This window comes from Daphnia magna, linkage group LG5 (assembly GCF_020631705.1).
Source record: "Daphnia magna isolate NIES linkage group LG5, ASM2063170v1.1, whole genome shotgun sequence".
Classification (NCBI taxonomy): domain Eukaryota; kingdom Metazoa; phylum Arthropoda; class Branchiopoda; order Diplostraca; family Daphniidae; genus Daphnia; species Daphnia magna.
This window is the reverse complement of record NC_059186.1, coordinates 2752331-2778146: the sequence shown is the minus strand read 5'-3', so window position 1 is coordinate 2778146 and position 25816 is coordinate 2752331. Positions and strand designations below refer to the sequence as shown.

At 42.7% G+C, this 25816-nt stretch overlaps 29 non-coding genes across 29 annotated transcripts; 4 read left to right on the top strand and 25 right to left on the bottom strand.

Moving 5' to 3' along the window:
* Positions 1–44: 44 nt before the first annotated feature.
* Positions 45–159, bottom strand: Trnal-uaa. The gene is made up of 2 exons: positions 122–159; positions 45–89 (listed from the first exon to the last, which is right to left on the bottom strand). It is a non-coding gene; the product is annotated as a tRNA-Leu (tRNA).
* A 742-nt stretch (positions 160–901) lies between these two features.
* On the bottom strand, positions 902–973 carry Trnag-ucc. Its single transcript has one exon. It is a non-coding gene; the product is annotated as a tRNA-Gly (tRNA).
* Positions 974–1040: 67 nt separating this feature from the next.
* Trnal-uaa lies at positions 1041–1155 on the bottom strand. The gene is made up of 2 exons: positions 1118–1155; positions 1041–1085 (listed from the first exon to the last, which is right to left on the bottom strand). It is a non-coding gene; the product is annotated as a tRNA-Leu (tRNA).
* Positions 1156–1897: 742 nt separating this feature from the next.
* Positions 1898–1969, bottom strand: Trnag-ucc. Its single transcript has one exon. It is a non-coding gene; the product is annotated as a tRNA-Gly (tRNA).
* Positions 1970–2036: 67 nt separating this feature from the next.
* On the bottom strand, positions 2037–2151 carry Trnal-uaa. The gene is made up of 2 exons: positions 2114–2151; positions 2037–2081 (listed from the first exon to the last, which is right to left on the bottom strand). It is a non-coding gene; the product is annotated as a tRNA-Leu (tRNA).
* A 742-nt stretch (positions 2152–2893) lies between these two features.
* Trnag-ucc lies at positions 2894–2965 on the bottom strand. The gene has a single exon. It is a non-coding gene; the product is annotated as a tRNA-Gly (tRNA).
* Positions 2966–3032: 67 nt separating this feature from the next.
* Trnal-uaa lies at positions 3033–3147 on the bottom strand. Its single transcript has 2 exons — positions 3110–3147; positions 3033–3077 (listed from the first exon to the last, which is right to left on the bottom strand). It is a non-coding gene; the product is annotated as a tRNA-Leu (tRNA).
* A 743-nt stretch (positions 3148–3890) lies between these two features.
* On the bottom strand, positions 3891–3962 carry Trnag-ucc. Its single transcript has one exon. It is a non-coding gene; the product is annotated as a tRNA-Gly (tRNA).
* A 67-nt stretch (positions 3963–4029) lies between these two features.
* Positions 4030–4144, bottom strand: Trnal-uaa. Its single transcript has 2 exons — positions 4107–4144; positions 4030–4074 (listed from the first exon to the last, which is right to left on the bottom strand). It is a non-coding gene; the product is annotated as a tRNA-Leu (tRNA).
* Positions 4145–4862: 718 nt separating this feature from the next.
* Positions 4863–4934, bottom strand: Trnag-ucc. Its single transcript has one exon. It is a non-coding gene; the product is annotated as a tRNA-Gly (tRNA).
* A 67-nt stretch (positions 4935–5001) lies between these two features.
* Trnal-uaa lies at positions 5002–5116 on the bottom strand. Its single transcript has 2 exons — positions 5079–5116; positions 5002–5046 (listed from the first exon to the last, which is right to left on the bottom strand). It is a non-coding gene; the product is annotated as a tRNA-Leu (tRNA).
* Positions 5117–5858: 742 nt separating this feature from the next.
* Positions 5859–5930, bottom strand: Trnag-ucc. The gene has a single exon. It is a non-coding gene; the product is annotated as a tRNA-Gly (tRNA).
* A 923-nt stretch (positions 5931–6853) lies between these two features.
* On the bottom strand, positions 6854–6925 carry Trnag-ucc. The gene has a single exon. It is a non-coding gene; the product is annotated as a tRNA-Gly (tRNA).
* Positions 6926–6992: 67 nt separating this feature from the next.
* Positions 6993–7107, bottom strand: Trnal-uaa. Its single transcript has 2 exons — positions 7070–7107; positions 6993–7037 (listed from the first exon to the last, which is right to left on the bottom strand). It is a non-coding gene; the product is annotated as a tRNA-Leu (tRNA).
* Positions 7108–7849: 742 nt separating this feature from the next.
* On the bottom strand, positions 7850–7921 carry Trnag-ucc. Its single transcript has one exon. It is a non-coding gene; the product is annotated as a tRNA-Gly (tRNA).
* Positions 7922–7988: 67 nt separating this feature from the next.
* On the bottom strand, positions 7989–8103 carry Trnal-uaa. The gene is made up of 2 exons: positions 8066–8103; positions 7989–8033 (listed from the first exon to the last, which is right to left on the bottom strand). It is a non-coding gene; the product is annotated as a tRNA-Leu (tRNA).
* A 742-nt stretch (positions 8104–8845) lies between these two features.
* On the bottom strand, positions 8846–8917 carry Trnag-ucc. The gene has a single exon. It is a non-coding gene; the product is annotated as a tRNA-Gly (tRNA).
* Positions 8918–8984: 67 nt separating this feature from the next.
* Positions 8985–9099, bottom strand: Trnal-uaa. The gene is made up of 2 exons: positions 9062–9099; positions 8985–9029 (listed from the first exon to the last, which is right to left on the bottom strand). It is a non-coding gene; the product is annotated as a tRNA-Leu (tRNA).
* A 741-nt stretch (positions 9100–9840) lies between these two features.
* On the bottom strand, positions 9841–9912 carry Trnag-ucc. The gene has a single exon. It is a non-coding gene; the product is annotated as a tRNA-Gly (tRNA).
* Positions 9913–9979: 67 nt separating this feature from the next.
* Positions 9980–10094, bottom strand: Trnal-uaa. Its single transcript has 2 exons — positions 10057–10094; positions 9980–10024 (listed from the first exon to the last, which is right to left on the bottom strand). It is a non-coding gene; the product is annotated as a tRNA-Leu (tRNA).
* Positions 10095–10836: 742 nt separating this feature from the next.
* On the bottom strand, positions 10837–10908 carry Trnag-ucc. Its single transcript has one exon. It is a non-coding gene; the product is annotated as a tRNA-Gly (tRNA).
* Positions 10909–10975: 67 nt separating this feature from the next.
* On the bottom strand, positions 10976–11090 carry Trnal-uaa. Its single transcript has 2 exons — positions 11053–11090; positions 10976–11020 (listed from the first exon to the last, which is right to left on the bottom strand). It is a non-coding gene; the product is annotated as a tRNA-Leu (tRNA).
* A 440-nt stretch (positions 11091–11530) lies between these two features.
* Trnae-cuc lies at positions 11531–11602 on the top strand. The gene has a single exon. It is a non-coding gene; the product is annotated as a tRNA-Glu (tRNA).
* A 1410-nt stretch (positions 11603–13012) lies between these two features.
* Trnal-uaa lies at positions 13013–13127 on the bottom strand. Its single transcript has 2 exons — positions 13090–13127; positions 13013–13057 (listed from the first exon to the last, which is right to left on the bottom strand). It is a non-coding gene; the product is annotated as a tRNA-Leu (tRNA).
* A 437-nt stretch (positions 13128–13564) lies between these two features.
* On the top strand, positions 13565–13636 carry Trnae-cuc. Its single transcript has one exon. It is a non-coding gene; the product is annotated as a tRNA-Glu (tRNA).
* Positions 13637–13866: 230 nt separating this feature from the next.
* Trnag-ucc lies at positions 13867–13938 on the bottom strand. The gene has a single exon. It is a non-coding gene; the product is annotated as a tRNA-Gly (tRNA).
* Positions 13939–19142: 5204 nt separating this feature from the next.
* Trnae-cuc lies at positions 19143–19214 on the top strand. Its single transcript has one exon. It is a non-coding gene; the product is annotated as a tRNA-Glu (tRNA).
* A 368-nt stretch (positions 19215–19582) lies between these two features.
* On the bottom strand, positions 19583–19697 carry Trnal-uaa. The gene is made up of 2 exons: positions 19660–19697; positions 19583–19627 (listed from the first exon to the last, which is right to left on the bottom strand). It is a non-coding gene; the product is annotated as a tRNA-Leu (tRNA).
* Positions 19698–20137: 440 nt separating this feature from the next.
* Trnae-cuc lies at positions 20138–20209 on the top strand. Its single transcript has one exon. It is a non-coding gene; the product is annotated as a tRNA-Glu (tRNA).
* Positions 20210–25816: the final 5607 nt, after the last annotated feature.

Below are 25816 nucleotides of genomic sequence, written 5' to 3'. Positions count from 1 at the left end.
TATGAAAAATCTACTCCGGAAGCACATTTTCCAAGAGAACAAACTGTCAGGAGTGGGATTTGAACCCACGCCTTCATTGAAGACCAGAATTCAGATGCTTTTGTGAAGTAAGATTTATATCCTTAAGTCTGGCGCCTTAGACCGCTCGGCCATCCTGACTTATTTATATCAGTTGTACCATTATGAAAAATTACGCTGTTCATCAACAAACTCAATAAAGCACTTTACATTTAATTAATAACGTTTTCCGACAGCAAAGCTTTTGCTTCAGCTATCAGAAGAAGAAGAAGTAGTAGAAGAAGAAGAAGAAGAATATGGCTGCGGCGGGGGTGGCGGCGGCTTCTACCGTCACACCGGGAACCAGACAATAGAAATTCAACAACATCTGGTCTCTTAAATGTCCGGGCATGGCTTTGTAAAGCAAAGCATGGGTTGTTTAAAAAGTAAAGGGTTAGTTTCAACTAAGCGTTTATCGTAAAAATTATTGACGCCAATCCCATATTGTCTAGTGGTTAGTTTTTATGGAGGGGTTTCCGGAAGGGAAAAATAAGATAAAGATAAAGAAACTAAGTGTTTATCGTAAAATTTATTGAGGCTAATCCCATATTGTCTAGTGGTTAGGATACCTGGCTCTCACCCAGGAGGCCCGGGTATAATTTCCGGTATGGGAATAAACATAAAGAATTTGTCATGTATTGGGAACAGATTAATTGCATGTATCATATTTATCTCCATTAATACTTCATGTTTCTGACCTGGCCTACCGAGGAATCAGACATTTTCCTCGTAGTTTTTTCCATGCTTAATTCATTCTTGCTCATAACGTATGTAATTTTAGACAACAGGTGGTGGACTTCGCTCCTAAATATTCATGATTTTCCAAATTAGGTAAATAATTTGTTGCGATGACCGAGAATCGAACTCGGGTCGATTGCTTGGAAGGCAACCATGCTAACCACTATACCACCATCGCTTATTATTACAGTAAGACACTCGTATGAAAAATCTACTCCGGAAGCACATTTTCCAAGAGAACAAACTGTCAGGAGTGGGATTTGAACCCACGCCTTCATTGAAGACCAGAATTCAGATGCTTTTGTGAAGTAAGATTTATATCCTTAAGTCTGGCGCCTTAGACCGCTCGGCCATCCTGACTTATTTATATCAGTTGTACCATTATGAAAAATTACGCTGTTCATCAACAAACTCAATAAAGCACTTTACATTTAATTAATAACGTTTTCCGACAGCAAAGCTTTTGCTTCAGCTATCAGAAGAAGAAGAAGTAGTAGAAGAAGAAGAAGAAGAATATGGCTGCGGCGGGGGTGGCGGCGGCTTCTACCGTCACACCGGGAACCAGACAATAGAAATTCAACAACATCTGGTCTCTTAAATGTCCGGGCATGGCTTTGTAAAGCAAAGCATGGGTTGTTTAAAAAGTAAAGGGTTAGTTTCAACTAAGCGTTTATCGTAAAAATTATTGACGCCAATCCCATATTGTCTAGTGGTTAGTTTTTATGGAGGGGTTTCCGGAAGGGAAAAATAAGATAAAGATAAAGAAACTAAGTGTTTATCGTAAAATTTATTGAGGCTAATCCCATATTGTCTAGTGGTTAGGATACCTGGCTCTCACCCAGGAGGCCCGGGTATAATTTCCGGTATGGGAATAAACATAAAGAATTTGTCATGTATTGGGAACAGATTAATTGCATATATCATATTTATCTCCATTAATACTTCATGTTTCTGACCTGGCCTACCGAGGAATCAGACATTTTCCTCGTAGTTTTTTCCATGCTTAATTCATTCTTGCTCATAACGTATGTAATTTTAGACAACAGGTGGCGGACTTCGCTCCTAAATATTCATGATTTTCCAAATTAGGTAAATAATTTGTTGCGATGACCGAGAATCGAACTCGGGTCGATTGCTTGGAAGGCAACCATGCTAACCACTATACCACCATCGCTTATTATTACAGTAAGACACTCGTATGAAAAATCTACTCCGGAAGCACATTTTCCAAGAGAACAAACTGTCAGGAGTGGGATTTGAACCCACGCCTTCATTGAAGACCAGAATTCAGATGCTTTTGTGAAGTAAGATTTATATCCTTAAGTCTGGCGCCTTAGACCGCTCGGCCATCCTGACTTATTTATATCAGTTGTACCATTATGAAAAATTACGCTGTTCATCAACAAACTCAATAAAGCACTTTACATTTAATTAATAACGTTTTCCGACAGCAAAGCTTTTGCTTCAGCTATCAGAAGAAGAAGAAGTAGTAGAAGAAGAAGAAGAAGAATATGGCTGCGGCGGGGGTGGCGGCGGCTTCTACCGTCACACCGGGAACCAGACAATAGAAATTCAACAACATCTGGTCTCTTAAATGTCCGGGCATGGCTTTGTAAAGCAAAGCATGGGTTGTTTAAAAAGTAAAGGGTTAGTTTCAACTAAGCGTTTATCGTAAAAATTATTGACGCCAATCCCATATTGTCTAGTGGTTAGTTTTTATGGAGGGGTTTCCGGAAGGGAAAAATAAGATAAAGATAAAGAAACTAAGTGTTTATCGTAAAATTTATTGAGGCTAATCCCATATTGTCTAGTGGTTAGGATACCTGGCTCTCACCCAGGAGGCCCGGGTATAATTTCCGGTATGGGAATAAACATAAAGAATTTGTCATGTATTGGGAACAGATTAATTGCATGTATCATATTTATCTCCATTAATACTTCATGTTTCTGACCTGGCCTACCGAGGAATCAGACATTTTCCTCGTAGTTTTTTCCATGCTTAATTCATTCTTGCTCATAACGTATGTAATTTTAGACAACAGGTGGTGGACTTCGCTCCTAAATATTCATGATTTTCCAAATTAGGTAAATAATTTGTTGCGATGACCGAGAATCGAACTCGGGTCGATTGCTTGGAAGGCAACCATGCTAACCACTATACCACCATCGCTTATTATTACAGTAAGACACTCGTATGAAAAATCTACTCCGGAAGCACATTTTCCAAGAGAACAAACTGTCAGGAGTGGGATTTGAACCCACGCCTTCATTGAAGACCAGAATTCAGATGCTTTTGTGAAGTAAGATTTATATCCTTAAGTCTGGCGCCTTAGACCGCTCGGCCATCCTGACTTATTTATATCAGTTGTACCATTATGAAAAATTACGCTGTTCATCAACAAACTCAATAAAGCACTTTACATTTAATTAATAACGTTTTCCGACAGCAAAGCTTTTGCTTCAGCTATCAGAAGAAGAAGAAGTAGTAGAAGAAGAAGAAGAAGAATATGGCTGCGGCGGGGGTGGCGGCGGCTTCTACCGTCACACCGGGAACCAGACAATAGAAATTCAACAACATCTGGTCTCTTAAATGTCCGGGCATGGCTTTGTAAAGCAAAGCATGGGTTGTTTAAAAGAGTAAAGGGTTAGTTTCAACTAAGCGTTTATCGTAAAAATTATTGACGCCAATCCCATATTGTCTAGTGGTTAGTTTTTATGGAGGGGTTTCCGGAAGGGAAAAATAAGATAAAGATAAAGAAACTAAGTGTTTATCGTAAAATTTATTGAGGCTAATCCCATATTGTCTAGTGGTTAGGATACCTGGCTCTCACCCAGGAGGCCCGGGTATAATTTCCGGTATGGGAATAAACATAAAGAATTTGTCATGTATTGGGAACAGATTAATTGCATATATCATATTTATCTCCATTAATACTTCATGTTTCTGACCTGGCCTACCGAGGAATCAGACATTTTCCTCGTAGTTTTTTCCATGCTTAATTCATTCTTGCTCATAACGTATGTAATTTTAGACAACAGGTGGTGGACTTCGCTCCTAAATATTCATGATTTTCCAAATTAGGTAAATAATTTGTTGCGATGACCGAGAATCGAACTCGGGTCGATTGCTTGGAAGGCAACCATGCTAACCACTATACCACCATCGCTTATTATTACAGTAAGACACTCGTATGAAAAATCTACTCCGGAAGCACATTTTCCAAGAGAACAAACTGTCAGGAGTGGGATTTGAGCCCACGCCTTCATTGAAGACCAGAATTCAGATGCTTTTGTGAAGTAAGATTTATATCCTTAAGTCTGGCGCCTTAGACCGCTCGGCCATCCTGACTTATTTATATCAGTTGTACCATTATAAAAAATTACGCTGTTCATCAACAAACTCAATAAAGCACTTTACATTTAATTAATAACGTTTTCCGACAGCAAAGCTTTTGCTTCAGCTATCAGAAGAAGAAGAATATGGCTGCGGCGGGGGTGGCGGCGGCTTCTACCGTCACACCGGGAACCAGACAATAGAAATTCAACAACATCTGGTCTCTTAAATGTCCGGGCATGGCTTTGTAAAGCAAAGCATGGGTTGTTTAAAAAGTAAAGGGTTAGTTTCAACTAAGCGTTTATCGTAAAAATTATTGACGCCAATCCCATATTGTCTAGTGGTTAGTTTTTATGGAGGGGTTTCCGGAAGGGAAAAATAAGATAAAGATAAAAAAACTAAGTGTTTATCGTAAAATTTATTGAGGCTAATCCCATATTGTCTAGTGGTTAGGATACCTGGCTCTCACCCAGGAGGCCCGGGTATAATTTCCGGTATGGGAATAAACATAAAGAATTTGTCATGTATTGGGAACAGATTAATTGCATATATCATATTTATCTCCATTAATACTTCATGTTTCTGACCTGGCCTACCGAGGAATCAGACATTTTCCTCGTAGTTTTTTCCATGCTTAATTCATTCTTGCTCATAACGTATGTAATTTTAGACAACAGGTGGTGGACTTCGCTCCTAAATATTCATGATTTTCCAAATTAGGTAAATAATTTGTTGCGATGACCGAGAATCGAACTCGGGGCGATTGCTTGGAAGGCAACCATGCTAACCACTATACCACCATCGCTTATTATTACAGTAAGACACTCGTATGATAAGTCTACTCCGGAAGCACATTTTCCAAGAGAACAAACTGTCAGGAGTGGGATTTGAACCCACGCCTTCATTGAAGACCAGAATTCAGATGCTTTTGTGAAGTAAGATTTATATCCTTAAGTCTGGCGCCTTAGACCGCTCGGCCATCCTGACTTATTTATATCAGTTGTACCATTATGAAAGATTACGCTGTTCATCAACAAACTCAATAAAGCACTTTACATTTAATTAATAACGTTTTCCGACAGCAAAGCTTTTGCTTCAGCTATCAGAAGAAGAAGAAGTAGTAGAAGAAGAAGAAGAAGAATATGGCTGCGGCGGGGGTGGCGGCGGCTTCTACCGTCACACCGGGAACCAGACAATAGAAATTCAACAACATCTGGTCTCTTAAATGTCCGGGCATGGCTTTGTAAAGCAAAGCATGGGTTGTTTAAAAAGTAAAGGGTTAGTTTCAACTAAGCGTTTATCGTAAAAATTATTGACGCCAATCCCATATTGTCTAGTGGTTAGTTTTTATGGAGGGGTTTCCGGAAGGGAAAAATAAGATAAAGATAAAGAAACTAAGTGTTTATAGTAAAATTTATTGAGGCTAATCCCATATTGTCTAGTGGTTAGGATACCTGGCTCTCACCCAGGAGGCCCGGGTATAATTTCCGGTATGGGAATAAACATAAAGAATTTGTCATGTATTGGGAACAGATTAATTGCATATATCATATTTATCTCCATTAATACTTCATGTTTCTGACCTGGCCTACCGAGGAATCAGACATTTTCCTCGTAGTTTTTTCCATGCTTAATTCATTCTTGCTCATAACGTATGTAATTTTAGACAACAGGTGGCGGACTTCGCTCCTAAATATTCATGATTTTCCAAATTAGGTAAATAATTTGTTGCGATGACCGAGAATCGAACTCGGGTCGATTGCTTGGAAGGCAACCATGCTAACCACTATACCACCATCGCTTATTATTACAGTAAGACACTCGTATGAAAAATCTACTCCGGAAGCACATTTTCCAAGAGAACAAACTGTCAGGAGTGGGATTTGAACCCACGCCTTCATTGAAGACCAGAATTCAGATGCTTTTGTGAAGTAAGATTTATATCCTTAAGTCTGGCGCCTTAGACCGCAAGCCATCCTGACTTATTTATATCAGTTGTACCATTATGAAAAATTACGCTGTTCATCAACAAACTCAATAAAGCACTTTACATTTAATTAATAACGTTTTCCGACAGCAAAGCTTTTGCTTCAGCTATCAGAAGAAGAAGAAGTAGTAGAAGAAGAAGAAGAAGAATATGGCTGCGGCGGGGGTGGCGGCGGCTTCTACCGTCACACCGGGAACCAGACAATAGAAATTCAACAACATCTGGTCTCTTAAATGTCCGGGCATGGCTTTGTAAAGCAAAGCATGGGTTGTTTAAAAAGTAAAGGGTTAGTTTCAACTAAGCGTTTATCGTAAAAATTATTGACGCCAATCCCATATTGTCTAGTGGTTAGTTTTTATGGAGGGGTTTCCGGAAGGGAAAAATAAGATAAAGATAAAGAAACTAAGTGTTTATCGTAAAATTTATTGAGGCTAATCCCATATTGTCTAGTGGTTAGGATACCTGGCTCTCACCCAGGAGGCCCGGGTATAATTTCCGGTATGGGAATAAACATAAAGAATTTGTCATGTATTGGGAACAGATTAATTGCATATATCATATTTATCTCCATTAATACTTCATGTTTCTGACCTGGCCTACCGAGGAATCAGACATTTTCCTCGTAGTTTTTTCCATGCTTAATTCATTCTTGCTCATAACGTATGTAATTTTAGACAACAGGTGGCGGACTTCGCTCCTAAATATTCATGATTTTCCAAATTAGGTAAATAATTTGTTGCGATGACCGAGAATCGAACTCGGGTCGATTGCTTGGAAGGCAACCATGCTAACCACTATACCACCATCGCTTATTATTACAGTAAGACACTCGTATGAAAAATCTACTCCGGAAGCACATTTTCCAAGAGAACAAACTGTCAGGAGTGGGATTTGAACCCACGCCTTCATTGAAGACCAGAATTCAGATGCTTTTGTGAAGTAAGATTTATATCCTTAAGTCTGGCGCCTTAGACCGCTCGGCCATCCTGACTTAATTATATCAGTTGTACCATTATGAAAGATTACGCTGTTCATCAACAAACTCAATAAAGCACTTTACATTTAATTAATAACGTTTTCCGACAGCAAAGCTTTTGCTTCAGCTATCAGAAGAAGAAGAAGTAGTAGAAGAAGAAGAAGAAGAATATGGCTGCGGCGGGGGTGGCGGCGGCTTCTACCGTCACACCGGGAACCAGACAATAGAAATTCAACAACATCTGGTCTCTTAAATGTCCGGGCATGGCTTTGTAAAGCAAAGCATGGGTTGTTTAAAAAGTAAAGGGTTAGTTTCAACTAAGCGTTTATCGTAAAAATTATTGACGCCAATCCCATATTGTCTAGTGGTTAGTTTTTATGGAGGGGTTTCCGGAAGGGAAAAATAAGATAAAGATAAAGAAACTAAGTGTTTATCGTAAAATTTATTGAGGCTAATCCCATATTGTCTAGTGGTTAGGATACCTGGCTCTCACCCAGGAGGCCCGGGTATAATTTCCGGTATGGGAATAAACATAAAGAATTTGTCATGTATTGGGAACAGATTAATTGCATATATCATATTTATCTCCATTAATACTTCATGTTTCTGACCTGGCCTACCGAGGAATCAGACATTTTCCTCGTAGTTTTTTCCATGCTTAATTCATTCTTGCTCATAACGTATGTAATTTTAGACAACAGGTGGTGGACTTCGCTCCTAAATATTCATGATTTTCCAAATTAGGTAAATAATTTGTTGCGATGACCGAGAATCGAACTCGGGTCGATTGCTTGGAAGGCAACCATGCTAACCACTATACCACCATCGCTTATTATTACAGTAAGACACTCGTATGAAAAATCTACTCCGGAAGCACATTTTCCAAGAGAACAAACTGTCAGGAGTGGGATTTGAACCCACGCCTTCATTGAAGACCAGAATTCAGATGCTTTTGTGAAGTAAGATTTATATCCTTAAGTCTGGCGCCTTAGACCGCTCGGCCATCCTGACTTATTTATATCAGTTGTACCATTATGAAAAATTACGCTGTTCATCAACAAACTCAATAAAGCACTTTACATTTAATTAATAACGTTTTCCGACAGCAAAGCTTTTGCTTCAGCTATCAGAAGAAGAAGAAGTAGTAGAAGAAGAAGAAGAAGAATATGGCTGCGGCGGGGGTGGCGGCGGCTTCTACCGTCACACCGGGAACCAGACAATAGAAATTCAACAACATCTGGTCTCTTAAATGTCCGGGCATGGCTTTGTAAAGCAAAGCATGGGTTGTTTAAAAAGTAAAGGGTTAGTTTCAACTAAGCGTTTATCGTAAAAATTATTGACGCCAATCCCATATTGTCTAGTGGTTAGTTTTTATGGAGGGGTTTCCGGAAGGGAAAAATAAGATAAAGATAAAGAAACTAAGTGTTTATCGTAAAATTTATTGAGGCTAATCCCATATTGTCTAGTGGTTAGGATACCTGGCTCTCACCCAGGAGGCCCGGGTATAATTTCCGGTATGGGAATAAACATAAAGAATTTGTCATGTATTGGGAACAGATTAATTGCATATATCATATTTATCTCCATTAATACTTCATGTTTCTGACCTGGCCTACCGAGGAATCAGACATTTTCCTCGTAGTTTTTTCCATGCTTAATTCATTCTTGCTCATAACGTATGTAATTTTAGACAACAGGTGGCGGACTTCGCTCCTAAATATTCATGATTTTCCAAATTAGGTAAATAATTTGTTGCGATGACCGAGAATCGAACTCGGGTCGATTGCTTGGAAGGCAACCATGCTAACCACTATACCACCATCGCTTATTATTACAGTAAGACACTCGTATGAAAAATCTACTCCGGAAGCACATTTTCCAAGAGAACAAACTGTCAGGAGTGGGATTTGAACCCACGCCTTCATTGAAGACCAGAATTCAGATGCTTTTGTGAAGTAAGATTTATATCCTTAAGTCTGGCGCCTTAGACCGCTCGGCCATCCTGACTTATTTATATCAGTTGTACCATTATGAAAGATTACGCTGTTCATCAACAAACTCAATAAAGCACTTTACATTTAATTAATAACGTTTTCCGACAGCAAAGCTTTTGCTTCAGCTATCAGAAGAAGAAGAAGTAGTAGAAGAAGAAGAAGAAGAATATGGCTGCGGGGGGGTGGCGGCGGCTTCTACCGTCACACCGGGAACCAGACAATAGAAATTCAACAACATCTGGTCTCTTAAATGTCCGGGCATGGCTTTGTAAAGCAAAGCATGGGTTGTTTAAAAAGTAAAGGGTTAGTTTCAACTAAGCGTTTATCGTAAAAATTATTGACGCCAATCCCATATTGTCTAGTGGTTAGTTTTTATGGAGGGGTTTCCGGAAGGGAAAAATAAGATAAAGATAAAGAAACTAAGTGTTTATCGTAAAATTTATTGAGGCTAATCCCATATTGTCTAGTGGTTAGGATACCTGGCTCTCACCCAGGAGGCCCGGGTATAATTTCCGGTATGGGAATAAACATAAAGAATTTGTCATGTATTGGGAACAGATTAATTGCATATATCATATTTATCTCCATTAATACTTCATGTTTCTGACCTGGCCTACCGAGGAATCAGACATTTTCCTCGTAGTTTTTTCCATGCTTAATTCATTCTTGCTCATAACGTATGTAATTTTAGACAACAGGTGGCGGACTTCGCTCCTAAATATTCATGATTTTCCAAATTAGGTAAATAATTTGTTGCGATGACCGAGAATCGAACTCGGGTCGATTGCTTGGAAGGCAACCATGCTAACCACTATACCACCATCGCTTATTATTACAGTAAGACACTCGTATGAAAAATCTACTCCGGAAGCACATTTTCCAAGAGAACAAACTGTCAGGAGTGGGATTTGAACCCACGCCTTCATTGAAGACCAGAATTCAGATGCTTTTGTGAAGCAAGATTTATATCCTTAAGTCTGGCGCTTTAGACCGCTCGGCCATCCTGACTTATTTATATCAGTTGTACCATTATGAAAAATTACGCTGTTCATCAACAAACTCAATAAAGCACTTTACATTTAATTAATAACGTTTTCCGACAGCAAAGCTTTTGCTTCAGCTATCAGAAGAAGAAGAAGTAGTAGAAGAAGAAGAAGAAGAATATGGCTGCGGCGGGGGTGGCGGCGGCTTCTACCGTCACACCGGGAACCAGACAATAGAAATTCAACAACATCTGGTCTCTTAAATGTCCGGGCATGGCTTTGTAAAGCAAAGCATGGGTTGTTTAAAAAGTAAAGGGTTAGTTTCAACTAAGCGTTTATCGTAAAAATTATTGACGCCAATCCCATATTGTCTAGTGGTTAGTTTTTATGGAGGGGTTTCCGGAAGGGAAAAATAAGATAAAGATAAAGAAACTAAGTGTTTATCGTAAAATTTATTGAGGCTAATCCCATATTGTCTAGTGGTTAGGATACCTGGCTCTCACCCAGGAGGCCCGGGTATAATTTCCGGTATGGGAATAAACATAAAGAATTTGTCATGTATTGGGAACAGATTAATTGCATATATCATATTTATCTCCATTAATACTTCATGTTTCTGACCTGGCCTACCGAGGAATCAGACATTTTCCTCGTAGTTTTTTCCATGCTTAATTCATTCTTGCTCATAACGTATGTAATTTTAGACAACAGGTGGCGGACTTCGCTCCTAAATATTCATGATTTTCCAAATTAGGTAAATAATTTGTTGCGATGACCGAGAATCGAACTCGGGTCGATTGCTTGGAAGGCAACCATGCTAACCACTATACCACCATCGCTTATTATTACAGTAAGACACTCGTATGAAAAATCTACTCCGGAAGCACATTTTCCAAGAGAACAAACTGTCAGGAGTGGGATTTGAACCCACGCCTTCATTGAAGACCAGAATTCAGATGCTTTTGTGAAGTAAGATTTATATCCTTAAGTCTGGCGCCTTAGACCGCTCGGCCATCCTGACTTATTTATATCAGTTGTACCATTATGAAAAATTACGCTGTTCATCAACAAACTCAATAAAGCACTTTACATTTAATTAATAACGTTTTCCGACAGCAAAGCTTTTGCTTCAGCTATCAGAAGAAGAAGAAGTAGTAGAAGAAGAAGAAGAAGAATATGGCTGCGGCGGGGGTGGCGGCGGCTTCTACCGTCACACCGGGAACCAGACAATAGAAATTCAACAACATCTGGTCTCTTAAATGTCCGGGCATGGCTTTGTAAAGCAAAGCATGGGTTGTTTAAAAAGTAAAGGGTTAGTTTCAACTAAGCGTTTATCGTAAAAATTATTGACGCCAATCCCATATTGTCTAGTGGTTAGTTTTTATGGAGGGGTTTCCGGAAGGGAAAAATAAGATAAAGATAAAGAAACTAAGTGTTTATCGTAAAATTTATTGAGGCTAATCCCATATTGTCTAGTGGTTAGGATACCTGGCTCTCACCCAGGAGGCCCGGGTACAATTTCCGGTATGGGAATAAACATAAAGAATTTGTCATGTATTGGGAACAGATTAATTGCATATATCATATTTATCTTTTTTTTTTTTTTTTTTGTAAAATCCTCTTTTATTATCAGTTAATTTTCATGGCACTCTAACATTTATCAAAACAAAAGAAAACAAAGATACAAATAATTATTTTCCTTGGATGCAGACGATTAAAGGGGAAGAAAAGCAAAAATTTGACAATGTAGGTCCCGTTAATTGGTCGACTAACAAAAACAAACAAATGCGAACAAATATTGAGGTAGATTAATACAAGAAAAACAAAAAACCAAAGGTAAACAAAAGCAATTGTCTAGCAGACACCAAAAAACAAAAATAAACAAAGGATTTACAAATAGAGGCAGGGAAATATATACAAAAGCAATATAAAAGAACAAAACGGAACTAAAAGGGAAGACTAAATGGAAAGGAGTGGACTGGGAGGAAAAAGTGCTTTCCATAAGCTCTCTACTTCTTCTTGGCGAGGGATACGATGGGTATTTCTTGCTTTCCAGGTGATGAAGATGTATGCAGCCAGAAGAGTAAATGTTTGCCGGAGATTACCTATTGGCCCAAAATGGCCACGAATGAGATCTTCTTTGGAAGACTTGCAGCCCATTTGACGTATGGTTCCTTCCAACCAGCTCCAAACGATGTGGCGTTCAGGACATTGGAATGTCAGATGCTCATCGGTTTCTGGGTGCTGATGGCAGATTGGACATGTTGCATCTTTGGAAGGATCTAACCGATGGCATCTGGTCCTGGTAGGGAGAAGTCGCTGGTTGAAAAGGAACATGGTTTCTCTGATGTTGCTTGGCAGGGCTGCAGTCTCCTTCCAGATACGTGGCCAATCCAGGTTAGGCCTTAGGATCTCCAGCTTCCCCAAAGTGGTCACCTCCAGGATCCAATGGTTGTATGTTTTCCTGTGCACCATTGGACTCCCCCGCACCAGGATCGAAGAGGCAAATAGTTGTTTTATTTGGTGCAGGGGTTCCTGGAGGTAAGTGGGCCTCTTCATAACTGCAACGGGTACGGTGTTGTTCTTGTAGACAGGTAGTACGGTTCGAAGAGGAAAGGACATCCAATCCAATCTCCATTAATACTTCATGTTTCTGACCTGGCCTACCGAGGAATCAGACATTTTCCTCGTAGTTTTTTCCATACTTAATTCATTCTTGCTCATAACGTATGTAATTTTAGACAACAGGTGGCGGACTTCGCTCCTAAATATTCATGATTTTCCAAATTAGGTAAATAATTTGTTGCGATGACCGAGAATCGAACTCGGGTCGATTGCTTGGAAGGCAACCATGCTAACCACTATACCACCATAGCTTATTATTACAGTAAGACACTCGTATGAAAAATCTACTCCGGAAGCACATTTTCCAAGAGAACAAACTGTCAGGAGTGGGATTTGAACCCACGCCTTCATTGAAGACCAGAATTCAGATGCTTTTGTGAAGTAAGATTTATATCCTTAAGTCTGGCGCCTTAGACCGCTCGGCCATCCTGACTTATTTATATCAGTTGTACCATAATGAAAAATTACGCTGTTCATCAACAAACTCAATAAAGCACTTTACATTTAATTAATAACGTTTTCCGACAGCAAAGCTTTTGCTTCAGTTATCAGAAGAAGAAGAAGTAGTAGAAGAAGAAGAAGAAGAATATGGCTGCGGCGGGGGTGGCGGCGGCTTCTACCGTCACACCGGGAACCAGACAATAGAAATTCAACATCTGGTCTCTTAAATGTCCGGGCATGGCTTTGTAAAGCAAAGCATGGGTTGTTTAAAAAGTAAAGGGTTAGTTTCAACTAAGCGTTTATCGTAAAAATTATTGACGCCAATCCCATATTGTCTAGTGGTTAGTTTTTATGGAGGGGTTTCCGGAAGGGAAAAATAAGATAAAGATAAAGAAACTAAGTGTTTATCGTAAAATTTATTGAGGCTAATCCCATATTGTCTAGTGGTTAGGATACCTGGCTCTCACCCAGGAGGCCCGGGTACAATTTCCGGTATGGGAATAAACATAAAGAATTTGTCATGTATTGGGAACAGATTAATTGCATATATCATATTTATCTCCATTAATACTTCATGTTTCTGACCTGGCCTACCGAGGAATCAGAAATTTTCCTCGTAGTTTTTTCCATGCTTAATTCATTCTTGCTCATAACGTATGTAATTTTAGACAACAGGTGGCGGACTTCGCTCCTAAATATTCATGATTTTCCAAATTAGGTAAATAATTTGTTGCGATGACCGAGAATCGAACTCGGGTCGATTGCTTGGAAGGCAACCATGCTAACCACTATACCACCATTGCTTATTATTACAGTAAGACACTCGTATGAAAAATCTACTCCGGAAGCACATTTTCCAAGAGAAGAAACTGTTAGGAGTGGGATTTGAACCCAAGCCTTCATTGAAGACCAGAATTCAGATGCTTTTGTGAAGTAAGATTTATATCCTTAAGTCTGGCGCCTTAGACCGCTCGGCCATCCTGACTTATTTATATCAGTTGTACCATAATGAAAAATTACGCTGTTCATCAACAAACTCAATAAAGCACTTTACATTTAATTAATAACGTTTTCCGACAGCAAAGCTTTTGCTTCAGCTATCAGAAGAAGAAGAAGTAGTAGAAGAAGAAGAAGAAGAATATGGCTGCGGCGGGGGTGGCGGCGGCTTCTACCGTCACACCGGGAACCAGACAATAGAAATTCAACAACATCTGGTCTCTTAAATGTCCGGGCATGGCTTTGTAAAGCAAAGCATGGGTTGTTTAAAAAGTAAAGGGTTAGTTTCAACTAAGCGTTTATCGTAAAAATTATTGACGCCAATCCCATATTGTCTAGTGGTTAGTTTTTATGGAGGGGTTTCCGGAAGGGAAAAATAAGATAAAGATAAAGAAACTAAGTGTTTATCGTAAAATTTATTGAGGCTAATCCCATATTGTCTAGTGGTTAGTTTATGGAGGGGTTTCCGGAAGGGGAATAAACATGTATAAGGTAGGTGCATTTTAAAATATTACTAAAATTACATAAATAAAATATGAGGGAAAGAATCTACTAATCTACTGGGTAGGGAGTTTCTACGGGAAATGGGGGGATATCCTCAGCTTCGGGGTTTGGTGCACCATGATGGAAATGGGCACACACCATATCCATTGATCCCTGGATCGCTGCCAATCGGGCCTTGAATCGGAAGGCACCCCAGGATCTTCCGTTGATTCCGAGAATCGAACGGATTTCGTCGTTCCTGGGGTACCATGAACCAAGAGACCCGACAACCAGGGGGAGAATCCTCCCATGTGAAGAATATTTATCATATTTCCGCTGGTAGGCATTCTCCATACTCCCTGGTTGGTCATAGCAGACCACGACGTCAACCATCACCCGGGAACCGGATAGTTGAAATTCAACATCCGGTCTTAACCTTTGCCCGGGGATGGCATTGTTGATCGTGACGTCATGTCCCTGCTTGACTAGCAGCGATTCCAAGAGATCTTGGATGGTGTTGTGCCTCTTGGTGGCGAGATGGAGACCTTCTTCACAGTGGTTAAGCACATGAAACCCGGTCTCGTTTTGCTTTCCGCATCGGCGGCAACTCGTATCTTGCTCATGTGAGCAAAACCACGAGTGCCCCCGAAGAGGAAGGATGTCGAGCCGGGCCCTGTGAAGATATCTCCAGTCGCGGAAGGAGAGGGGCGTACGGCAGGATACCAGGCGAGCCATGTCTTTCGACTTGTCTTCCAGGGAGAGGCCAGTGGCAACTACTCCCTGGTGGCTCTTGTCGGAAATTAGGTCCCTGGTATAGCGCTGCCGAGCTACTTTCCGAAGTCCGCGGACTGCCTTGACTGGGCTTACGGAGACGTCATCGGCGACAATTCTTAGGTTTTCGTCACCGGATACATCAATCCGCACTCCCAGTCGTTTGGCAGCTTGGCGGGCAAGAGTCCATAGATTGGACCCTGCCTCCGCGTACCTCAGTCTGTAGAGCCCCCCATCCACGGATCCCGAAAGATATTCCCCAACTGGCAACACTCCTGGATGCTCGTTTCTGAACCCTCGCCGGATGGTTTCATGGAACTGCTCTCGACATATGTTCCTCACTGTAGGGTCTCTACAAGTGAGGAGCTGAGCAGCCCTGGCGATGGTCCAGATATCGGCATCATCAGTGAGGCGGCATGTTCCTAGGCCCCCAACCCGCCGGTCCGCGTAGAAAAACGGGACCGTTGCGTGATTGGGAAGGTTGCAAATAAGGCCTAAGAACTTCCTACACTCAGTGTCCAGTTGGGTGAGGAAGTCTTTCAGGACCCGACCCGAAGCGAGGTGATGGGAAAGGGAAGGTAGAAGGTGGCTACGGAAAATCTCAAGTTTTTGCCATGGTGCGAGGTGGGAGGCGGCAATCTTGTCAAGGTTAGGGATAAGGTCAGTGGGAGGACGAAACCGCAATTTCCCGCCGATCGGTGTACCAAGATATGTCTCTTGGTCGTCTGGTCCCAAGCACCGAATGGGTGGAGTACCGATTCGGCACAGAGCCTCAGACGGCTTGCCTTTGTCAATGACCAAGCAAGCACACTTCCCGGCGTTGAATTGCAGCCCTAAGGTGTCAGCGGTGAGGGATAACATGTCTAAAATATTTTGGAGCTCGTCAGGAGAATTTGTAACCACGGCAATGTCGTCAGCATATGCCGTGGTCTTGACGAGTGAGCCAAATAATAAAAATCCGGGGTTGATATTGGACTTTCCGGCCCTGACGAGGGGCTCGGAAGCCAGATTAAAAATAGGGGCGCTAAGAGCGTCACCCTGACGAACACCTGCTGTTGGGGAAATACGAACAGATTCTTTCTGAACGGCAAAATCCATCCGATTCCCCGAGTAAATGTCCGCCAGGATGCGCCGGAGGTCGTCTGGTATCGGAAGAGAAGCAAACAGCTCTCCAAGAACGGCGTGAGGAACAGAACCAAACGCATTGCACATGTCTAGCCATGCTATAGACACATGCCTACGTTTGGTCCTTGTCTCCTCGACAACGGTCTGCAAGAGCTGTGTGTGCTCCTGGATACCATGGACCCCCGGGAGGAAACCCTTTTGCTCGGGAGATAACCAGCCAAGATCTGAGGCGACCTCTGTGAGTCTCTGGCTGATTACTCCCGAGAACAGTTTGTAGATGGTCGGAAGAAGGGAAATTGGCCTAAAGTTGGAATAATCGCTAGTGTCCCCTTTCTTAAAGATGGGGACTGTTCGCGATATTTTCCAACAGTTAGGAATTCCAATCTTCCAAACTATTCTACAAACTGTTTCCAGCAAGATGCAGTCGGGGTCGAGGGCTCTTAGATGTCGATATTCTAGGCCATCGACCCCTGGTGATGTATTTGTAGCCCGGTGAAGTTTAGCCTCAAGCTCTTTTTGGCTAGGCGCACGATTGAGGAAGTCCATCTGGTCCCTTGATGGATGGGACCAGTCGCAGGTGTCGTAGAGTACCCTCGCACTCTGGCACTGCTGCGAAGGTAGACTCGAGCGGTGGTAAGTCCTCTCGAGGTATTCCTCCGCAGCTTCAACAGTGCCATCGTACGAGGGTGAACGATCTCCGAGCACCTCTCGAACGGCTCTTCTTGGGTAGATATTGAAAAGCCGTTGAATCTTCCTCGCTTCGTAGGCCTTGAGCTTGATCTGTCGCCGGGCTCTCTGCATCTGCCGGGTTTGGTTTCTTTTTCTTCCATTAGGGTTTCCTCGGGGTTTTTCAGGGCTAGGGTCTTCTAAAATCTGTGCTTTGGGGAGCCAGTCAGCAGTGCAACGTTCGAGGACGCCTTCAAGATCAAGAAGAGTCTCGCAGCTCAGAAAAGCAGGTACCCAGAGACAAGCGAAATCGCCGCCTCTTTGGCTTTGCTCTTCTGAGCTGTCTTGGCTGCATCCTCGAACATTTTGCTGACTGGGGAAAAAGGGTTGGGTCTCTTGAGGGGGATCGGGTTGGGGCCCTTCCGGAACTACAGGTGGTGGATAAGAAATTTCTTGTAGAGGGAGTTCCTAGAGCCAACTAAAATTTTGTGTATTAAAAGATGCAGTGAACTCCCTCTCAAGAATTAAAATGGGGCTTTGGGTAAAATTTGCTGGAGATTGGGCATTACCAGGCCCCTCCTCTTCGATCGCCGGCATTCCCATCACGGATAACTCTTGACGCTCATCTTCTGTGACAGCGATCTCCTCTTGGAAGGTCACTACCACAGAAGAATCCCGAACAGAGGTATCCGCGTTGAAAAACCGTGGCGACCGGATGGAGGGTGATTGCTGTGGTGCTGAGTGCAATCTCTGGTAATGCCCTTTTAGTGTAGGGCCATCTCCAGCAAATCCACACACTCCGCATTCCCAATATTTAACTAGTCGGAGTGTGTGGGCTGTCTCTAGGTGTCTGTGGATACTACCCATGGCTCTGGTGTTAGTTGCCAAGGTAGTCCACTCACACCTAGGACACTTCGTGGGTTTCCCAGGGTATTTTAAAATGATTTTGTCCCCTTCAATTCTGGAAGGGGAAAACGTGGGGAGAGAAGAGTGAGCGGGATTAGGAGACCCCTGCGAACCATCCATTGCAGATGCAATGGTTAGTTCGAGGGATTGGCGGAGAATACTGGAGGAAAGGGACTCAGTACAAGGTCTTGCATGTCTGCCAGCTGAAATAAACGAATTAAATTCCTTTTTACAGCCAAGGCAGACATACTGGGTGGTGTACTGAACCCCTCTCCTAGAATGTCTTTCTTTTATGTGTGTCTCCGCCAATTGTCTCTTGCGATCCCCAGACCAGGGACCGCTACCTCGCTCACCTTGACAGGATTTCTCCCCACATTTTAAAATGTTTGGCAGAGGAACTGGGATTTTAATGATTGTCCCATGGAGTCTTACTCTAGTAGAATTTCTACTAGATGCTCCTTACTCTGCCATTGCTACCCTGGGCCCACTTACATATAAGAGTGTAAAACAGAAATTTTTAGGAAGTAAAAACAAAAAATGAAATAAAATTCGGAAAAATATAGGGAGAAAAATTTAAAGACCAATTAAAAATATGAAGAAAAATATTTTTTTTTATAGGATTTTAGAGGATTAAAAAATAAATAAATAAATAATAAGGGAAATGGGGAAAAAAAAATAATTAAAAGAACGGAAAATGAGATGAAAAATGAATATAAATAAACAAGTAGAATGGAATATTAAAATTACAGAAAAAATAGTATTGAATAAAAGCAAAATATTTGTTTTTGTAAAAACAGAAGAGTTTCTCGGATGAAGTTAGATAAAAGAGAAGAACAATATAACGAGCTAAAACATAACATCAATAAAAAAAAAAGCATAATAAAAAATTTTTTTAAAAGGGTTTTTTGGATGTAAATGGATAAAATGTAAAAATAATACAAGGAGCTAAAACATTTCATCAATGAAAACGGGAGCTCTTTAAAAACACATCTGCTCTACACGAAGTCTAGCAGACGTTTTTCAAAAATTATTGAGGCGAGTTAAAATTTATTGAGGCTAATCCCATATTGTCTAGTGGTTAGGATACCTGGCTCTCACCCAGGAGGCCCGGGTACAATTTCCGGTATGGGAATAAACATAAAGAATTTGTCATGTATTGGGAACAGATTAATTGATATATCATATTTATCTCCATTAATACTTCATGTTTCTGACCTGGCCTACCGAGGAATCAGACATTTTCCTCGTAGTTTTTTCCATGCTTAATTCATTCTTGCTCATAACGTATGTAATTTTAGACAACAGGTGGCGGACTTCGCTCCTAAATATTCATGATTTTCCAAATTAGGTAAATAATTTGTTGCGATGACCGAGAATCGAACTCGGGTCGATTGCTTGGAAGGCCACCATGCTAACCACTATACCACCATCTCTTATTATTACAGTAAGACACTCGTATGAAAAATCTACTCCGGAAGCACATTTTCCAAGAGAAGAAACTGTCAGGAGTGGGATTTGAACCCACGCCTTCATTGAAGACCAGAATTCAGATGCTTTTGTGAAGTAAGATTTATATCCTTAAGTCTGGCGCCTTAGACCGCTCGGCCATCCTGACTTATTTATATCAGTTGTACCATAATGAAAAATTACGCTGTTCATCAACAAACTCAATAAAGCACTTTACATTTAATTAATAACGTTTTCCGACAGCAAAGCTTTTGCTTCAGCTATCAGAAGAAGAAGAAGTAGTAGAAGAAGAAGAAGAAGAATATGGCTGCGGCGGGGGTGGCGGCGGCTTCTACCGTCACACCGGGAACCAGACAATAGAAATTCAACAACATCTGGTCTCTTAAATGTCCGGGCATGGCTTTGTAAAGCAAAGCATGGGTTGTTTAAAAAGTAAAGGGTTAGTTTCAACTAAGCGTTTATCGTAAAAATTATTGACGCCAATCCCATATTGTCTAGTGGTTAGTTTTTATGGAGGGGTTTCCGGAAGGGATAAATAAGATAAAGATAAAGAAACTAAGTGTTTATCGTAAAATTTATTGAGGCTAATCCCATATTGTCTAGTGGTTAGGATACCTGGCTCTCACCCAGGAGGCCCGGGTACAATTTCCGGTATGGGAATAAACATAAAGAATTTTTCATGTATTGGGAACAGATTAATTGCATATATCATATTTATCTCCATTAATACTTCATGTTTCTGACCTGGCCTACCGAGGAATCAGACATTTTCCTCGTAGTTTTTTCCATACTTAATTCATTCTTGCTCCTAACGTATGTAATTTTAGACAACAGGTGGCGGACTTCGCTCCTAAATATTGTTACACTTGGGGGTGATGTGTAACACGAGTGTATTAGGACGTCCACACGGTAAGACGTCAAGTAAGAACATTCCATTCAAGAGACACTACACCGCCTATTTATGGTAGGTGAACAGCAAGGTTGAATCATCGAGTGCTTTCGCCCTTGCTGTCTCTACGAACAATCGAAATAACCCGTATGACTTATTACTGAGCAAGGTCGGTTGTACGAGTACATCCGCCCTTGCTTGTTTCTACAAAAGAAGAAGATACCCTTAACCATTTACTACAAAGCAAGGCCGAACGTTCGAGTACATTCGCCCTTGCTTGTTTCCCCGAAGCGTTAGACAAGGTGCAAGCGTCCTGTGATGCTACCGCAACATTCAGACAAAACAAGGTCGAATGTACTCGTACATTCGCCCTTGCTTGTTTCCAAGAAGGAGGTGAGTGTGTGGTGTGTCTCACGCGTATGTCACGTGATCTCCACGTGACAGATCCCCCCTCGTGAAGGCGGTCGCCCCCGACTGCTTGATAAACATAAAACCCCCAGAACGGTAACCCCCAAAAAGTATTAAAACCCTAAATCAGAAAACCCAACACACCAAAATAAAGAACAAACAAAAAATCCCGAAAACAAAAAATTCCAAACAAACACCCCAAAAGAAGCATTTAAAAAAAACAAAGGAAATGTCGTGTCAAACCTCCGCCACCTGTTCGAGGTGCGGTAGGAAGTGATCGTCTTGAACATCTAATTGTTCGTGGGCCCTCATACGGCCTCTCAGCCAAACAGTTTGGTAACTGAGATAAGTTGTTGCCACCACTAGTAATAGTAACATGATCAGAAGTTCAAACGGATATCTTGGCTCCGACAGCTGAAATTCTTCGGTCGTCTTCTTCATTAACTCTTGAATCTGGAATCCTGTCATTTCAGACGACGCACGAGCACCGTCGTTTCGGCGCAGTAGGTCGCTGATGAAATTAATTGATGTGGCATTCGCCTTCGGGAGCTCAATGATGGCGACTGATTTGAACGTTGTTGCATTAAACCCCACTGCGGCCAGCGTGGGTGCCACCAGAGGATCTAACGAGGCCTCCAATCGTCCGTCTAAACTGGCGGGGAAGACCCAGTCTTCCGTTCGAGCCGTACATCCAGGAGGGACATCAAAATCCCAAAACGGAGGCAGCAACAGTGATTGCGGGGGCCCTTGGCTGCTACCGATCGGACATGAGAACACCACCTCATGAGCTGTAACGGCTGAGAACACCCAGCGATTCTCTCCAAGATAAGCTACTTCGGATCCTTTCCATTCTTTAAATTGTTGTCTGCATTGCGTTAGCTTACGGTTGGCGTCATTGGTGAATAACGAAATCGCACAGGATTTCCGTGCTCCCCGTTTTCCTAAACCTGTATGAAAATTACAAATTAATCGTTCCAATTGTTTGCAACCCCGAACGTCGGCAGTCGAAAGTTCAATAAAGGTCTCCAAATCTGTGGAAACGGCCAGAAAATTCGGTAGGTCCCCGATCGCCACTCCATGGGTGCCATTGTCTGTTGCTCGTGGTAAACTGAAAATTTCAAACAGGGTATACTGCTGTGCGTGATCGTAGATCGGAATTTTGATAAAGAGACGAAAACGTCCCTCCACCGCTGCCACCGTCACCGTAGCTTCACGATAGGTCACCCATAATTCTTCACTCGATACTGCCCAACCCAAGGGTAGTTGTCGATTAACTGCTTTCAACACCGAAGCCATTTGAGCAGGTGGAAATATCTGAGGCGCTAATCGGCCGTTTGCCAAGAGGGCCAACCCTTCGTCAAGAGCGTCTGCCAAGTCTCGAAGCCACTGCAGGCTCGCTTCCATCGACTCGAATGCTGTGTCTAGATTGATGAAAAAATCGAAATATTCGATCATGTAAGCTTGACGCTCTGCCATTCGTCCAAGCAAATTTTTGTAATTCTTTGTTAGTTCCGCCGTTTGCCCTTCCAACTCCTGGATCAGCTTGGTATTTGTCCGGATCTCCCAAAGTGATTCGTTCACTACAGTTGCCTGCTGGTCCATCAAATGGACTATTTCATTTTCCCGGTGTGTAAGGCCGGTGATCTTCTTATTCAATCCAGCGAGATCAGCCTGGGTGGCTACTCCGAACAGCCACTTTAACGCTGATCCGCCGCCATCGATCACCGCTCGGCGTTGTTTGGAAGGAGAACCAATGGCGTCCCGAAAAGTTGCTAGTCGATGTTCGGATTGATTTAATTCACGTTCAAACCAATGACACTTGACATCAAGTTTTTTGGCCGCCGATGCACCTTGTTGATTTCCTGTTTGACGGCACTTAACGGCCATGTCCGCGTACTCCTTCAGCCTCACTTTCAATGTCTGAACCACTGCATCTGCCGGTCGTATATCGAGGTCTGTTATGACTGTCCAGAATGATTCTCCGAACGCGACACCCGGTTTTTCATTGAAAATCACGGTGTCTCGGACAAGCAACGCATCTACATTGACTGACCCGAGAAAGGTCAATACACAAATTGTGTAAGGCAGCAACAAAGCGAGGTAACGATTCGGTCGACCAGCTCGACGAGCCGGCTGTATCCTTGTGGGGAGGCGGGCCGGCCTGCTTGCTGTCTCTGGCTGACGAACTCCCCCAGATGACGGTACTGGATGGACGCTGTTGTCGGATAAAACTGCAGCCCTCTCACCGTGGTTTCCATTATCCGTACCCGTCTCCCGATGAATCCTCACAGGTGGTTGAGGGGCGTTTGGTAGAGGTGTCTCACGTGTCGCCTCTGTGGATTCCGTATTCAAATTTGGACCTCGTTCGACCAAGTCGTGAAAAAGTTTCATTTTTACGACGTGCACAATCTCCGATTTTCTTGATCCGGAACTTAACTTCACTTCGTAGTTCACGGGAATTGTCTGTCGGATCACTTTGAACGGTCCTTGCCAGCGATGAAGCAATTTTTTTGCTCGTTTTACTTTTCGAAAGGGTTTGTACACCAGGACTTGATCTCCTACTTGAAATTGAAGCTCTCTGTGGCGACTGTCATACTCTCGTCGCTGGTTGTCCTGGGCGACTCCCAATCGCGTGTGCACCAATGCTCGAGCCTTCGCCAATTCGGTCACAACCTGGGTTGCATAATCCGGAGCCGTTCCCGACGTAACCAGCCGAGGGTTGGCATCCGCACCTAATTCCAAATCAATAGGTAACATTGGTTCACGCCCGTAAAGCAAAAAAAATGGTGAATATCCCGTAGATTCCTGCCGCGCCGTGTTGTAAGCAAAACACACGTAAGGTAATGCCTCGTCCCAGTCTCTATGGTCCGCGCTGACATACATTGAGAGCATAGCCGCCAAGGTGTGATTCATTCGCTCAACCAATCCGTTTGCCTGTGGATGGTAACTTGACGTTGTCTTGTGGTTGGTTCCAAGATTCTTCATGACTTCTTGGGTAAGCTCAGCTATAAAACATTTCCCTTGATCCGAAATGATGGATTCCGGTGCTCCATGACGCAGCACAATTTGTTCAACGAAAAATGTTGCCACCATATCCGCCTTTCCGTTGGGCATGGCCCGTAGTTCCACCCACTTCGTTAAGTAGTCAACAGCAACGATGATCATCTTATTTCCGGTGTTGGACATAGGAAACGGACCTAAGAGGTCGATTCCCACCTTTTGAAATGGACGTGCCACCTGAATACACTGCAGGAAACCGGCTGGTCGTTTGTTCACTCCTTTTCGACCCTGACAATTAGGACATGATTGCACATAATTCGTAACATCAATCGCCAAACGCTCCCAAAAGAATCGATTAGCAATTTTCGTTAGGGTGCGTCGAACTCCCATATGCCCTGATATCAAGTCGTCATGGTATGCCTTTACGACGCGTTCCCGAAAGGAACGTGGGACGCACAGACGACGATACTGTTTACCGTTTTTAATGGTCTGTAAGCATAGTCGCCCATTGATTAGACAGAAGTTTTTTAACGTTGCACGACCTGCTTCCAACTGGTCCATCAGACGACGCCACCGCGGGACCCGACGCTGCTCCGCAACGAATTCTTCCTCCGGTCCAAAATCCACCGATCTGCCACTCCCCACAAGTCCAATGGCCACACAGCGATCTTCTTCTTGGTCTTCGCTCACGGGTAAAGGGCATCGCGAGAGGCAATCTGCGTTGTCATGGAGTTTTCCGCTTCTATACCGGATTTCGATGTCATACTCCTGTATCGACAAGCTCCAACGGGCTAGCCGTCCAGCGAGATCTCGTTTGGTTAACAACCAACACAGCGCCTGGTGGTCTGTAACTACCACGATCTTGCATCCCCATACATAACCTTTAAATTTTTTTAAGGCCCAAACCAAGGCCAGGCATTCTTTCTCGGTGATGCTGTAGTTTATTTCGGAGCTGCTTAACAGGCGGCTGGCATAGGCCAACGGATGTTCTTGCCCTTCCACTCGTTGTGCCAATACCGCACCAATGCCGTAGCCACAGGCATCGGGAATGATTTCCATTGGTAGGTCATAATTCGGATGAGCCAGGACTGGGGCTGCAAGCAGTGCTTGCTTCAGTGTGTTGAAGCTGGACTCCTGGTCAGGACCCCAATCAAACACTGCATCCTTTTTGGTTAACAAAATTAACGGGCGTGCAATTATAGAAAAATCTTTGATGTGTGGACGATAATAAGAGCACAGGCCAAGATAGCTCTGTACTTTCTTCACTTTAAGAGCCACCGTCTTTCCTTCGTTGCACGGTGGGAACTCCTTTACCGCTGCTAATTTGTCCGGGTCTGGACGAATACCATCCGCATCCACTACATGACCTAATACTTTCAAACTGGTTTCCGCAAAATGACATTTGGACACCTTCAACTTAAGGCCCGCTTTCTTTAAACTCTCCAATACCAACCTTAGTCGTTCGACATGGAGGTCGATTGTTGACGAGTACACTATAACATCATCCAAGTAGACGAGGCACGCTGTCCATCGAAGTCCGGCCAGTATAATATCCATGGACCGCTGGAATGAACTGGGACCGTTCGATAGGCCAAATGGGAGTACCTTGAACTGGTACAACCCATCAGCCGTAATGAAGGCAGTCTTGTGACGGTCCTCGTCTCTCACCGGAATCTGATGATATCCGGCTTGTAAGTCGAGGATGGAAAAAAATTCTGCTCCTTCCAATCGACTCAGCACATCCGCAATTCTTGGTAGAGGATAAACATCCCGTACCGTGACTGAATTCAGCTTTCTGTAATCGACACAGAATCTCCATGTTCCATCCTTCTTTCTGATTAGCACCACCGGTGCGGACCACGAGCTGTCCGAAATTTCGATAATTCCCGCCTCTTCCAAACTTTTTACTTGTTCGTTCACGATGGTTCTAGCCTTCCACGCGCTGGCATACGGGGCCTGATGGATTGGCG